General features: G+C 44.9%; 1 long non-coding RNA gene across 6 annotated transcripts in view; it reads right to left on the bottom strand.

Annotated features, from left to right (window-relative positions):
* LOC128325749 (uncharacterized) overlaps nucleotides 1-12,237 on the bottom strand; it is a 61,847-nt gene that overhangs the window by 42,445 nt on the left and 7,165 nt on the right. The window lies entirely within an intron of this gene.

The following is a 12,237-nucleotide window of genomic DNA, read 5'->3' as shown; positions in this document are numbered from 1 at the left end:
GAGAATGAGTATGGTGATACTGAATGGGTAAATCCCATCCACAGATCCACACATGGAATTTCTGCCCACAAGTACATCTGCCATCACTCAGAGGAGGGGGCAGTAGCACAACATGATTCTGTTAGGCATGCCACCTGGGAGGAGTGAGGGAGATTCTTTTGCCATCTAACTTCTGCTTCTCAAGTGCTGCCATGATGAGGTGAAGGAGACCAACCAGAAACGAGGAGGAGGAGGAGCCAATGGAACATCATGTCCAGGGTCAGTTGACCCCACCCCTTTTGAGCAAGTCACACCTGCCCACTTGAATGGCCACTTCCAGGACTGGGGGCTAAATACCCGGACTGATGTGGCTTCCGCAACATGCAACAGATGCAGGCTGGATAAATAGAGCAGCAGAGGGAGCTTTTGCCATCTAGTCTCTGCCAGAGGTATTGCTAGGTGTTTAAAATATCTGGGGCCTGAGCCCACAGGACTGGCTCAGACACCCTGCCCCACCTCCCAATTTTGATAATTACAATTTGTCATGTTATCTAGGAATCCGGAACTCTCTTCCTGGTTTGGAAGCCATTAATCACCAATATATCCACCAATGTCAGGCAACACAGAGGATCAGGACGCTAAATAATTAATCTGGGACACATGCCTGGGTGGCCCAATGCTGTCAACACCCCTGGCTCTTGCTCTTCTGATGCTTCTGTTGTGAGGAAAAGGAGACCAAGCAGGAGCTAGGAAGATGGGACATATCGCAGTGTTATTATTAACTGCATTTTTAAATTGTATTTTATTTGTATCAATCAAAATTACACAAAATTAGCTTGCTGCTTGTTGTGACATTTTGGTTGGTCCTAATAAAGATATTACTAGACTGTGGCATGCAGAAGTTTCATTGACTTGCATGCAGATGCTTTTAAATGTTTAACCCCCTCCATCCAATTTTTATTGACAAGACAAGTTTTGCATAATTAGCAAACAATTTGCAAAATATGCAGATTAGGGAGCCCAGATGTGGGGAACTGGAATATGGCAATCTTATTCACCACGAATCATTCATCATCATCATCATCATCATCATCATCATCATCATCATCATCATCAATATTATACCATAGCATCCACTTTTTCTCTGTCATTTTGACAGATGAATGTGACTACAAACTCATTGAGAGATACTGTGATAAACAATTAGGATGCCTGAACAGCATCTTCAAAAATAAACGGAATGTTGATGAGAAATCCAATTCAGTTGAAATTAAGGCATATTTTCTTTTCAAACTAACAGCTTAACTCTGTCAGAAATCTCAAAGAACAAGACTGTGTGGTTTTGAATTTTGCAGCTGAACTTGTGCACAGTTGTGGATTATCCACTCTGCAACCCCTTTTCCCCACAAGAAAAATCTATTGGCCAGAGATCAATGTTGGGGTTTGAGTCCAGCAACATCTGAAGAGTCTTGTCCATATTTCCCCCTAGGACAACTTTTCCAGAATATCTGGGAACTCTCCCATGCAAGAGTGTCGTAGGACCAAACTATGTAGGATGTTAAGATGCACAGCCTGGGGGGCCCCAGAGGGAAGTCACAGGACTGACTCCCCCAGCCGCGCACCTGCCCGGGCTTCCTTCAGTTGTATTCATCCTCCGAAACTGATGTGAGTGTTAAGACCGGGAGCTACCAGAACAGCATGACTTGCATCATCCACAATTTACAAAACCTTTTAAAAAATAATTTAGGATGATGTTCTATTGTGGCACATAGGTTCTATCTGTCTGTCTATCTATCTATAGATATAGATATAGATATAGATATAGATATAGATATATAAATTTTACTATGCCTTTTGTCACCACTATTCAGCCTCATTTAAGATTTCTTTACTTCATGAGCTGAGCTTCAGTTGGGGGGGGGCATTTTAAAATCTTGTCTCTGGGCCCACTCCAACCTTACTACACCCCTGGTTCAAATGACCGACGCGCATCTATGACCAGCAAATGATTAGCCCTCCCTGGCTGAGGAGGTAACGGAGACACATGTTACTAATTTCTTCTTAAACATTGCTGTAACATTAATCCCCAGCTTTTGCTGCTGCCACTAGCCTAAGGAGATAGTGCATTGGAGTGCACCTAGCAAAACTGTGTTTCCATGGTTATGATTCTGTAGGCCGGTACAATATCTCAGACTGGACGTCAGATCTCATGCTCTCATGTCATGAACATCATGGGCCATCAAACTGACTACTTCTTGGAGCTCAGTTGGAGCTGCCACACCCATTCGTAACTATCCCTGTAAACCAAAGAGTTCCCCTTATCTTTAATTGAATAACTACTAAAGGCTAGTACATAGTAACATAGGAAGTTGCTGTATACCAAGTCAGACCATTGTCAATTGGTCCACCCAGGTGCTCTTACCCTTGGACTTTGGCTCCAAAGTCCAGGGCCTCCATACCCCCTGGGCCCCCTCCAATCCTCTTTAGTTTGTCTTAGGTGGTGTGGTTTGTGCCCTCAAGAACTTAGATGTTAAAAATGATGCTTAACTTGCAGGGGTGTGTGTGTCCTCCAAAGGCCTTTAGATCAAGGGTCCAAAATTACCTAGGTGTACCTCTGGGTCCATCTAGCGCAGTATTGTTTACACAGACTGGCAGTGGCTTCTCCAAAGTTGCAGGCAGGAATCTTTCTCAGCCCTTTCTTGGAGAGGCCAGGGAGGGAACTTGGAGCCTAGATGCTCTTACCAGAGTGGCTCCATCCCCTGAGGGGAATATTACAGTGCTTGCACATCAAGTCTCACATTCATATGCAACCAGGTCAGACCCTGCTTAGCAAAGGGGACAATTCATGCTTGCTATCACAAGACCAGCTCTCCTCCTAACTCAATACTTGCATGATTTCTATACCCATCATGCCACTGTGGAAACACATAACACAAGTAGAGGAGAGAGAGAGAGAGAGATGTGGAATGGTTTGGACAATACTTTGACCAGTCTGCTGGAATAGTGTGCTCATGACTTTATCACATGGGATGGGGCGGACTAGTCAGAAAAATTATTGTCCAAACCAGACCAACATGAATATTAAGAAAGTGCAAGAGAAGTGAAGAACACACATGAAAGGTGAGCTATGGAACAAAATCAATCTTGAATCAGACAGATTTGGATCCCACTGAATGAGCATAAGCTAATTCTCTATTCCCAATGTGCAGGAAACACCGACAAGCAAGAATGGCCCTGAGCTAATGTTACTCTGTGTTGTAGCCAGGAGAGACAGCCACTGTCATGTCTATGCAGATGCTAATCTGAAAGCTCTCTGCCTCTGTCACTTCTTTGTGCCACTACAGGAAGAAAAAGGTCAAAGAACAGAAGGTCAAGGAGCCAGAGGCAAAACTGCATCCTGGGAGAGATCTGGACCAGGGGTGTCATAAAAGTCTAACTCTGGAGGTGTGAGGGCAGAGGAAGTAAAGCGATCACAGTTTCTCTCCCTCTGCCTCAAATCCTTTAAAATCCTGCTTTTTCTCCCCAGTCACACACTGGCATCTTGCCGGTTCCCTTAGAGATGAGCTATGCACTTTGGCTTGCTTTTTGTATAGTGGATTACATTATGATTGGTATTGTTGTTCGTGGACATTTCCACTTACCCACTTATGCTATGGGATGGCCTTTGGTGCCCACAGAAGCTGGACAAGTCACTTGTATTCTCACCAAGTTCAGAGTTGGTGAATGTTATACATTTTGATGGGTTAGAGTGTGAAGTAGGTACGATTCCAGTTAAAAACAAGGAGTCATTGGTTTCTTCAGCTGTGTGGGAGGGGAGTCTCCATCACTTTGTCCTCCTTGCAAGGGTTCAGCAGGAATGTTTGAGGAGCAACCCCCTCACCTAAATTTTGCGGGGGAAGAGGAAAAATACTGTTGGATGGAGAAAATACATTTGGGGGGGGAGTAGCAACTCCTCACCTAATTGTGGGGGGGGGAAAGAATTTTTAGGTTTTATAGGGAGTTCAATAAAATGGGAGGGGAACTCCTCAAATGCTTAGGGAGGGGTCTGCACCTCTGGCTCCTTGTACTCCATTTTCTACCTTTCTGCTTATTCCCCTGTCTTGGACAAAGCATCATCTCTCTTATGTTCAGTAGGATTTGGGTAGAATGAGAATAGTCATGACCAGCTCCAGGTTGACTTGGAGTATGATTAATGCATAAATGCAACTGCTAACTTTGCTTTTGGTTGGTAAGCCTTTCATCTTATACCTTGCCATATGTGACATGCCTCAGCAGATGTCAACAAATATAGGCAGTATTTTACAGTAGGTTTGACCTGACCTAGTAACAAGTGGGCAGATGGCTGTTTTCAGCGAGAGAGGCACAGCCATGGTGTTGCCACCAAGAAGGCCCTGCTGACCCTGGTATCTGCCAATGCTCAAGAACTTATAACAGTAGAGAAAGCAGGGCCCATAAAGCCAAACTTTAGACTCTGGCAGGTTTATAAAAGTGAAGACATTCCTTAAGATCCAATCCTTAAGATCCAATGCAGTCCAACTAGTCCAGCATCTTGCTCCCAGCAGCAGACAGCCAATAGCAATCTCTGGGAAGCTTCCAAGCGGGATATGATCAACAACAGTCCTTCACTGTTGTATAGCCTTAAGCATCTGGTATTCAGAAGTTTGCTAATGGAAAATTCACCATGAGTCATTCTTGCAATATGTTTACTTAAACTGCAGTTGCAGTCCAAGACCTCAGCATACCTGAAATAGGGTGCCAAATTCCACCTCCCTCCACAGGTCATACTTTTTGTGTGTGTGTAGTGGCTGCTGCTTCCGTGGGTGTGCATGCAAACCCTCCTCTGCAGCAGTGACACTTGCCACCGCCTGGTTCATCACACACTCTCTTGTCTCCCTTGCGTGTTGCTGACAAAACTGTATGAAAAGATGGAAGCAGAACAGGAAATTGTGCATGGCAGTAGAGTGCAGGACACACTCTGTGGAAAATCTACTATACTCTATGGAAAGGACAGCCAAGTACTAGTAGATTCTCCATAGAATGAGCCCTTTCTCATGGTGATGTGAGAAGGCTACTGGGTGGGTGATGGGGAAGTCTGCTCAAACTTGCCTTCCCCACAGACAGTCCTTGCTGGGTGTGGGGATCACGTGCCTAGATTGTCACCAGCTTTCCCCGGCAGCGCAGAGGGCCGAGGCCCAGGACACGTTGTCCTGACCCCCAGAAATCCCATAATGCACTGTGCAAGTGTGTGGTGCATTTTGGGGATGTCCCCCCAGCCCTGGCTGTGAGCCTGCTCCTATGTTGGCACCACACGGTGCCACCACAAGATCGTTTAGAATAGGTTAACAGGCAGGTCTCTTTGGCGGATTGCCGCCAAGGCACCACCAGAAGCAACATGGCTGCCAGCAGTTCTTATGAGCAGCCAAGACCAGGCTTGGCTTTGTTAGCCCACACTTGGCTGCATGTGAGAACAGCTTCATAATCTACTATACTTTACTGCCCTTTCATCATTTCCTCTCCCACTTCCATATTTTTATTACTAGAGCAGCCCCACACAGCGTAAGGTCTAGGGGCCAGATCTGGACTGTGGGGACCTTTTTTATGGCCCACAGGTAGCCCATGATAACAGGAGCCACAAAGAACTTAGCATTTGTGTGGGGCAGGCAAAATCAGGTGCCCCACTGACTGAGCAGGGACAGAGATTATGTCCTCCTTGGTTAAAATTGTGGGCCCTTTGTGAGGGGAAGATCCACAAGTAACTAGTAATTCTTTTAATTCATACTTATTTTTTATAAATAATTCTATTGAAATAATTAAAGCACCAAAATTCGACCTGCCCCCATCACACCAAGTCGTGGTTCATTCTAGCCCTCTGGGGCATTTGTGTTATGCACTCCTTCTGTAGAGGGAAGTAGGAAGGTGTGTGCACTGTGGCTGATAGAAGGAGGTGCAGGTAGGGACACCGTGATGCCCCCCCAATCAGTTGCTTGAGGCAGCCACTTAATCTTGCCTGATGGGAGAACTGCCCCTGTTAAACTGACTAACTTTGGAAGAGGTTTCATTCAAGTATAAGAATTTGGGAGGTGGGGACAGGTACATTTTATTGGGACACAAGAGTCCCCAGGTTTACTGGTCCAAACTGTTAGACCATTATTAGGGGGGGGGAAATGAGGCTGTAGACGGGGATGTTTATACATGCTGAGTTCTATATGAGGGATCCAGATATCAAAAGATCTAGTGAAGTTTGCTGCAGCCTGTCAGAAGCAGAGTTAGAAGATAACATTCCGAGCCGAGAATCTAGGCCTTCCTCCAGAAACCACAGAGATAGGAAAAGATAAGAGTGACACATCCTGTTGTATGTGGGCAAAACTTAGGCCCTATAGGTCTGAACCTTTTTTATTTATTTTTTTTTAAATATGGTGGTTTGAATAATTCACAGTTCACCAGATTCAGACATAGAGGGAACTGTGATTAGTTCAAAAGTGGAAGCTGTAGATCTCCCTTTTTGTGTGCAGAGGAGGAAGAGAGAGGAGGGAGGGGGAGCACAAGTTTGAGGCTTGTACTGGTTCATTTTTGAACCATGTTTTATTGGGACTTGTAGGTTTGAGAAGCAAAGAGATGTGTGCTACCATATGTGGAACATTGGAACACAGGAAGCTGCCTTCTACTGAGTCAGCCCATTGGTCCATCTAGCGCAGTATGGTCTACACAGACTGGCAGCAGCTTCTCCAAGGTTACAGGCAGAAGTCTCTCTCACCTTGGAGATGCCAGGGAGGGAGTTTGGAACCATCGGCATGCAGATGCTCTTCCCAGAGCGGCCTGATCCCTTGAGGGGAAGATCTTATCGTGCTCACAGAAGTAGTCTCCCATTCAAATTTAAACCAGGGCAGATCCTGCTTAGCAAAAGGGACAAGTCATGCCTGCTACCACAAGACCTGCTTTCTGCCTTTAAGCATATGTGATACGCTCTCTCTAGAACTCCAAGTCCTAGAGTCCCTTAGTTTCTGGGGCATTCCATGTGCACAGGGAGGGACCAACGAGGTGCAGCAGCAGGGAAGCACCATGTGACATTTGAGATCATAGGGACAGCAGGAGCCAGTGTTGCTGCTGGATTTACAATCCCAAGAACTTACTGATATAAACAGGTTAGGTCTCTGGTCTCCAGAGTGCTTAGAAGAACTGACACTAAATCTCAGCAATAGTGGCCCATATGATCACTTATAGGACCATATGATCAGGTGTGGCTTGTTGCCACTCTCCTCTCTCTGTTCTGGCCACCTCAAACATTTAGAGCAAACTGCAAAAGATCATTGTGGACTTCCATTCACTGAAAATTGTAATAAGCTGGCAATGCCGACATCCGCTACAAATTGTTTTGTAAAACAAGAGTAGTTCACAGTAAGGAAGTGAGGAACTAGATGACCTGCGGAGACTTCCTGACCTCTGTACTGTAAACTGGCCGGTACAAAACAATTTCCAACAATGCTGTCATCTGAGACTAAACAACTGTCTTCAAGTATGCAAGGACCATAATGAGGTCTGTGTTCTGTGTCATCTGTGGCGAAATTCAGAAAAGCACCAGTGAGATGAAATAGTGAACAGAAACACTGTTCTGCTATTCAGAGCAAAAGATTAAGAGAGAGAATCACCTAGCTGTCATGTTCTATCCAAATGGGAAATGTGTATAAAGGAAGAGGTGAGGATGCCTTCTTGCTGAGGATATTTAAGACAAAGTGGAAACATCCTGTAGGGAGAGTCCTCAATTGGACATAAAGGGAAATGGAACAGAATATAGAACAGGGGTGTAACCATAATAGGGCAAGGGAAGACAGTTGTCTGGGGGCTCACTGCCTTGGGGGTCCCCAGACAAAACTGATGTGAAATCCTCCAAAACTGATGTGAGTGTTAAGACCTGGAGCTATCAGAACAGCATGTCTTTCTCTAGTACCATTAAATGATTTGCATTGTCCACAAGTTACAAAACCTTTAAAAAAATATTTTAGGATGATGTTCCATTGTGGCACATAGGAGATAGATAGATAGATAGATAGATAGATAGATAGATAGATAGATAGATAGATAGATAGATAGATAGATAGATAGATAGATAATGTCACCACTATTCCACTATTTAGCCTCATTTAAGATTTCTTTACTTCATGAGCTGAGCTTCAGTGGGGGGGGCGGCATTTTAAAATCTTGTCTCTGGGCCCACTCCAGCCTTGCTACTCCCCTGGTATAGAGCAAAATTAATCCATGAAAGGTCTTCTGTATATCATTTTGACTTGGTTGATGGTGGCCTCAGGGCAAGGTAGGGAGGGTATGTCCGCTATCCTTCTTTATGCTAAGGCATTTGCCTAGGGCAAGCACTGCAGCATATGCAGAGAGAAGCACATATTTCAGGGGTAGGCAGTGACAGCCATAACCTGGAGCTTTCCCTGACAGCAAGCTTTACCATGGGTTTACTGAGAGGCTTTCTTGCGAGTTTGAAGTTGCCCCCCACAAAATGACTATAAATTGGGCTACACTCTAATTGTCCAAAGGGACAAGCTGGCTCTGTCTTGCACCTACATAGTCTCCAGCTAACCCTATCGGCCAAAGACAGTCCCTATTTTCTGGATTCTGTCCCTCATAAATCACTGTCGCTGTTTTGGCTTCTTGAGAATGGCCTGTTCAATTTGTTTCACAGGAGTTGCTATAGCTCTCATTGCTCAGGATTCAGCTCCCTCCCCTGAGTCTTTAGAAATTAAATCTCCAAGTGGGTGGTTGACTGCATTGTGCCTTTAGTGCATCTACAAGTACATGGGTGCACAGCACTGAGCGAGTAGAATCCAGTCTTCAGCAATGTGCAGTAGTGGGTGGGGGCTTGGGCAGTAATCCCTGGTATGAGAATTGGTTCATGATACAAGGGGATCCTTGTTTTCACCAGCAAAATGGAAAAGGCTGTGGACTTGGCTCATGCTTTGGTGATCTCTGTTAACAAATCATGCTTTGGTGCTCATGCTTTGGTGGTAATCTGGAGGAAAGTAATCTGCATGCACTTTATTACCTGCTTCCCATGTATGGCATGCTGTTCATCAGAACTGTACACCACGTGTCTCAGGTTGCTTTGGCCACACCTTCTACACACTCACAAGCATGTCCCTCTTTTTACTGGCAAAATAAAGTAAGGCTTTTAATTAGCTACAATAAAAATAAAAATAAGGCTTTTAATTAGATACCGTTTTAATTGTGTTTTAATAGTTTTAACTTTTTAGTTTTAATTGTTGAAATGTTTTAATCTTTTATTGGCTGTTTTTATTGTTTTGTGAACTGCCCAGAGAACTTGCGTTTTGGGCAGTATAGAAATGTATAAAATAAAATAAAAATAAATAAAAATGTTGCAGGGCATGTGCGTGTGGATTGTTAGGGAAATGCTCTACAATGTGTGAGAGCTATCCAAAGTGAAGCAAGCCGTTTTTCAGGGGGAATACATGCCTTCCCTTGTGCCCTTGGAGTGCCTCTCTGGTACTGCCAGATGAATTACCACACAGCCTTCAGATGAGCATGCAGGTTGACGGGCACCGCTTGGCATAACCTACGCCATCTTGTATGTCTGCTGGATTGATAGTTAACCCGCTCCCCCTCCCAACATGAGTACTATCAGTTTGCAAGAAAACTAGTTTCAAAACTTGTTGTCTCAACAGATTAGGATATCTCAACATTTTAGGAGGAAGCAAGAGATAGAGAGGACATGTGCGAATGAGTAAGAGTAACCGCTCCGGAGGCTTGGTGTTAATTTGTAACTTTTTGTAATAGGATTTGTAACTTTTGTAATAGATGACTGATCCTATGGTCATGAAGGCAACGTTTAAACTATGTATAACTATCACCCTGAGAACGAAGTTCAGGGCTGATGCTTTGAGAAAGTTCTCCTTCAGCCATTATTCTGCGCAGAATAAAGTTCTAAACGCTCTCCACTTTGGTTGTGTCTTATCTGGCTTTGGGGGGCACACCAGGAAAAGGACCCGCTTGGGCACAACAAGGTGGCTATTACAGCCAGCTCTAGGGTTCCACCCAAGTGGAGGCTCCTTTGAGGTCTCCCGTGGGAATCAGGCCCAGGGGTGGTTCTCTGATAAGGCAAAATGAAGACATCATCTGAAGCAGCAGATTTGAGGAGCAGCAGACATAGCCACACAATTATCACCCCAGCATATGCTGCCAAGTCTGGGCCCTGCCCGGGAGAGACTCACCACTTGCCTGCAACAATGCTCTCTGGTTCATGGGAGGTCAGACTTCCCACATATTTTTCTACCCAGCACTAACCCTAACCAGCTCACCCCCACCCTGCTTGCTCTCTCTCCTCCTCCTTCTTGCCTCCATCCACTGACTGCTGACATGAACTGGAGGCAGCAAGCAAGGACAGCAGGGAGGAGGACTGCTGGAGGATTGCTGGATTGACTGATTTCTATACCGCCCTTCCAAAAATGGCTTAGGGCGGTTTATACAGAGGAATGAATGAATGAATGAATGAATGAATAAGATGGATTGCTGGACTGCTGGAGGAGGATACAAGGAAGTAGAGGATGGAGCAACATGTCCCTTCCTTTCTTGTTGGCTCCAGCTTGTGTCTTATGGATAGGCATGAGCCGGAGGCAGCGATCCAGGAAGAAGGGTGTGTTGCAATGCACAGAAAGGGAAGCAGAGAGTGTGTGCCCTGGGAGTGGGGGGGGGAAGGGAGACAGGGGGGGAAGGAAGTAGCAGCAGCAGATTCTGGACCACGGAGTGAGGCCACTGCGGTGTGGTGTTGTGCACACCTTGCCTGAGACATCTATTTACCGTGAGCTGGCTCTGAACAGGCCTTAACCATTCAAAGTATGATGGAATGTTGGAAAGGCATGGTGCTATTTTCAAAGGGTGTGACAAAGAAAGAGAATGCTAGGGATTGGCTCTAGCAAAAATAGATATAGATATAAAGATATAGCACATATTCATATATCAAAGACCAAGGTCAATTTTCAATTGTGTATAAGCAGCATGTTTTGAATTCTGCACTTGTTCACTTCAAATTCTGTAATGGGGGAACTCAAGGTTTACAAGAGGGGCAGTGGGGAGAGAGGAAACCTGTTGGACTGGTTCAAAAGATAGCAGCCGAGCACACATGAAGAAAGAGGGGTTATGATGAAAGCACACCTGGAAGCTTTTCACATGGGGCTTTTGAAGGGGTGTGTTCACATATCAGAGAGATTTACCCTGAAGTCCCTGCAAGTTATTGGGGAGCAGTTAACCCCTGCTAACTGAGCAAAGAGGCATCTTTTAAAAGTGGTGATTCTCTTTATTTAGCAGGGGGAGAGCAACTGGCCCTATCCAGCCCCAGCACAGCATCCCTCCAGTGGCTGATCCTGGGGTCAACCTTATGTTTCATTTTAGATTGTGAGCCCTTTGGGGACAGGGGATCATCTTATTTATGTATTTATTTTTCTATTTTCTATGTAAACTGCTCTGAGAACTTTGGTTGAATATGGTATTCATCGTCGTCGTCGTCGTAGTTCACACAAAATTCTGGTTTTTCACTATGTGCTGAGTGTAATACCTTTTTAAAAAATCCACTATTTGAGGCGTTTTGGGGGGACAACTCTGAGTTCGCAGTAAAGCCTCGCCGTAAACTCACAGTAAAACCTGCGGTGCGTAAAAGTCCCTGTTGGGACTTTCTGCAGAGCCAGATAAATGGCCTCCAGACACAATCAAGAGATGTTTCACAAGGTTGTTGGAATGTCCATGGAGGACATCCTCAGTGGGCATGCTTTCAGTATGACCCCTCTTTCTTAATGTGTGCTGGGGCAGGATAGTTTGAACCAGCCTGTTAAGACCATGACATATTGATCCATTTAATATGACATGGAATGCTGGCAGGTGGTACAAAAAAAGGTAGAGCACTGGACAGAGAGAGAGATGAAGGGTCAAAAACCATGGTAGAGAAAACTATACTGGAGGGTGTGGGAAAAGAAAATGGGTAGAGCTTGATATTTCAAAGTCACAGGAATTTGTTTGGCAAATACCACTGCAGAATTCCACAAATGCCACCAAATTCCATCAATACTCCATCCAGTGCAGAATTGCCTATATTCCCAGGTCTTTTGCATGGGTATAATTTATTTTCAAGAATGTTCTGCCGAGGCACCACAGGCTCAGTAGCTTAAATGCTTCTGTGTTGTGCTGGAGAAATCTTGCCTACAGCCTATTTACTGTACTGATACTTTATTGGGTGTGTTGGGTGGAATG

Source organism: Hemicordylus capensis, chromosome 5 (genome assembly GCF_027244095.1).
Source record: "Hemicordylus capensis ecotype Gifberg chromosome 5, rHemCap1.1.pri, whole genome shotgun sequence".
Taxonomy (NCBI): domain Eukaryota; kingdom Metazoa; phylum Chordata; class Lepidosauria; order Squamata; family Cordylidae; genus Hemicordylus; species Hemicordylus capensis.
Note: the sequence above shows the minus strand (reverse complement) of the source record. Positions and strands in the feature narration are given on the sequence as shown.